This window comes from Hipposideros armiger, unplaced genomic scaffold, assembly GCF_001890085.2.
Source record: "Hipposideros armiger isolate ML-2016 unplaced genomic scaffold, ASM189008v1 scaffold_558, whole genome shotgun sequence".
NCBI lineage: Eukaryota > Metazoa > Chordata > Mammalia > Chiroptera > Hipposideridae > Hipposideros > Hipposideros armiger.
The window spans coordinates 521,855-525,762 of NW_017731908.1; positions in this window are offsets into that span (position 1 = coordinate 521,855).

Below are 3,908 nucleotides of genomic sequence, written 5' to 3' on the forward strand. Positions count from 1 at the left end.
CGTTTTGAATTCATAATGTGATATAGTTAAATCCTGCCTTAAATCTACCTCCTGCCTTGTAGGTCACTGGCTAGCTGTTTACTGATGTAAGACATCTAGAAACAATTTCATCAAGAGACATATTGATAGGTGTCAGAAATTGCAGTTTCTGTCTTCTGGTAATGATGTGGAAATTTGTCTAACAAAGCAGAATGCGTGCACACACACACACACTTATTGATTAAAGTTGAGAGCAATAGCTGTCATCAAATCACAGTTTTTGAAGGATGAAAATTAGTTACTGGCTGCACATTCTGAATGTATGAACTCTTCGGATAGAACTCGTGAGAAAAATGGGTTCAGACAAACAGAACTGTAGGAGAAATAGCGTAGTGGGAAAGGGCATATAACTAAGTTGTTGAAAAAATTATTTCCTGAGAAACCTGGGGGCCAGCTCTAACCCTAAGGCGCGATTCTGGGCAAGTCACTTGCTTTTTAGGGGCTTCAGCTTCTCTCTCTGTAAGGGTGAAGCAGGGGTAGGGTGAAAATGGGTCTCCAAAACCCCATAGAATTCTTTCTATCTGCCAATACAATGAAATTTAATGTCTAACGAAATATAATAAGGAAAAAAATGCACATGTTTGCACTGCTACCAGAAACTGACAGTTTGTGCAGTAACAAAAGGGTCGGTTGGGTTTTTTCCTTCTTGCAACGACACTGGGAGCACGTGAGGCCTTACCCTGTAGCTGAGCTTCTATCTAAGGAAGATGTGCTAGAAAGACAGGGCAGTCACGGGAAGTAGTTCCTCATTTACTTTTGGCTCTGCCAAGTGGGCAGAAAAAAACCCTCCTACCTTGCCTTTTTAGCATGTCTTTCTCCTCCTCTCTCCCCCTTTCTTCTTTAGACTTATTGTCTGTCTTTGAAACTTACATGTGAAGTTCAAAAAAGCCAAAGGTTTTGGTGAGGCAGAGGGGGAGGGAAGCAGTGTGATAGGTGCTGACTTGGGGTCATCATTTCCGCCTTCACACCAAGCTTCCTGGGAACCTGTCTGTGGGTCTTTGGCCAGCATCACTGTCTGGCATTTCAGGTTTGGTTTAGGGAAAAGTGAAAAGAATTCATGATTTCAGCTGTCACTTGGTGACTCTTTTTTTTTAGCTGAGCCATCCTGACACCTGTTGGCAGCTCAGCAGCTGCTCAGCTTGGGCCGGGACTCGAACCACTGTTGCTCAGAGCTCAAACTCTTGAGCGAGCTCTTAACCAACTGAGCCACTCGGCTGGCCCACTTGGTGACTCTTTTACAAGTAACATATGGCCCACCCTCTCATTTCACTGTCCCAAAGGTGCTTCATCAGAAAGGAGTTGCTGACCCCCCATTACTTTCTGTCCCCATAGTCTGCTTTATTTTTCTTCATTATTCCTACCACTCACTGCCTTAACAACCCACTCCTATTTGTCCACCCCCTTGTTAGAATAGGAGTTCCATGAGAGCAGGAACTTTGCTTATTTTATTCACTGCTGAATCTCCAGGGTCTACAACAGCGCCTGGCACATGATAGGCACTCAATAAATATTGTGGCTAATGGGTGCCTTGTAGAGCTAAGGCTGCAGTTGTTCGTTGAATGAATAGGTGGTACATATTTTATTCACTATTCACCTTCCTAAGGAATCACACAGTAATCAAGCTTTTTACACTATGCAGTTCTTAGTTTTTCAAGGTATGATTTGACTTGTAGGGTATGTTATTATAATAGAAGGCAAGTGGGTTTTTTTGGTGGGGGGGAGTCAGGTTATTGATATGTAATTTACACACAGTTAAATGTGTCCTTTTTAAGTGATGAGTTTTGATAAATGTATGTAGTTGTAGAACCACTGCGGAAATCATGATAGAGAATATTTCCATCACTCACTGCTGCTTTGCAGGCGGTCCCCTCCCCCACCCATAACCATTGGCCGTCACTGATCTGATTTCTGTTCTCATTCTTTCAGCTTTTCAGAATGTGAAGTGTAAATGGAGTCATATAGAATGTAGTGTGTGTGTTTGTGTGTGTGTGTGTGTGTGTGTGTGNATATCCATTATCTTGATTTTCATAGCAGTTCCGAGGGGTATACATTACAGTTCCTGTTTCACAGGTGAAGAAAGTATTGCAGGTTAGTACAGGAGTTAGAGGACGGGCTGGATCTTTTGACCCCAAATCTCCCATGGGATGATTCCATTGACATTCCTGGTAGCTTTGTAGTACTCTATCAACTCAGTATTTATTTTACAAGTTTATACTCGATTGCCAACATTTAGATTGTTTCCTGTGTTTGTGTTACAAATAAATTATTATAAAGATTTTATACATCAAGGCTTTTCTTATTTTTGTCATTACTTAAGCCAAAATCTCGGGAGTGGGATTATTAGGTCAAAGGGAAATGGCCCTTGAAGTCTATGATCAGATGTCCTTCCAAAGGATCAAACCAATTTAAAAAGCTACCATCAGTGCATGAGGCTGTATCGTTCTGGGAGGCACGCCTGGTGTAAAAAATTGCTTTTTACTCTAGCATTTCTCTGGTTTGATTCTGAAGATTTCACTTTCATTTGCACAGACCTAATTGAGGTATATGGTATCAGAGATGGGTCTAAAATTAATTTTTGTTTGCATTCACATCATGTCATCCCAGCAGCTTTTATTAAACAGTGATTCCTTTTCTGGTTATTTCTGGAACATTTAACAAAATCTTATCTGTATAGGGAGCTAGTTTGGGATTATTTATTTGGTCATTCGATAAAATATTTTTTATTTTCATGCTGATGTAGCACAGAGTGTGCTCTTACTTTGAACAGTCTGAGATCTGAGGGAACTCACTGGCTCCGCTTTTTTGTTCTTTTTTTGCCTCTCAGAATATTCTTTGATAGTTTCATCTTTTTTTTTTTTTTACCCATTGAATCTTATTACCTTATCAAGTTCTAAAAAGTATCCTAGCCCTATTTTAACGCCCCAGGGACATTTGGTAATGAATGGAGATTTTTTTGGTTGTCACTGTCCTGGGCGGGAGTAGTTGGTGCTGCTGGTATCTGGTGGGTAGAGACCAGGAATGTGGCAAACATTCTACAGTTCTTAGGAGAGTTCCCCCACAACAGCTATCTGCCCGGAATGTTAATAGTGCTACTATTGAGAAAGCTTGCTCTAGAGGTACTTACTCAGATTATCCCCCTGTTATAGCTGAGGGATAATGAGAAGGAAGTTGCAAAGGGAAGCTTTGCTGCTCCCTAGAGCAGCTCAGTGTTGCAATTCAGTTCAACGTCAGGATTATTATTTTAATACCCAACACTGAGAGAAGGCGTCTGACTTTGGGGAAACACCTTTTGAAAACAGCGTTTCCATCTCCCCCACCTCCTGGGGGAGAGGTTTGGAGGTGGGTGGGTAGTTACAAAGCAAGATTTAACAGAGTTTTCTATAGGCATTTAGAGCAGTAAAGCATCAGTTTTATTTCTAAGCTATTTATGAGGGACTATGTGATGGAAAAGTGCTAAGTGTAGGGATGGGGGACAAATCTGATTTTGATAATGAGTGGAGCCAGAATGGCATGCCTGCCAGCAGTCAAGGTAGGTTTCTAGAGGGAGGTTTATTAGGAAAAGAAATACTTAGAACCATCCCCCTGAGTTTGGAAGGTGTATTTTGTGTTCAATGACAGAAATAATTTTAGAGGTACACAGGAAAAGGGCATGGGTTAAATTCTGTCCATCGTGATCTCTGGTGCGTGGGCGGGGGGTGAGCTTTGGAGACAGTCTCTTCATTCATGCATGCATGTTAGGGACTCCGCTCAGCAAGCGCTTTGAAAGATCAAGAACCTAGATACTCTGGTGATAGGGCAGGGGACATAGGAGGTTGCGGTGCATAGTGGCTAAGAGCTGGGACCCTTGAGTGGGACTGGTTTTGAATCCT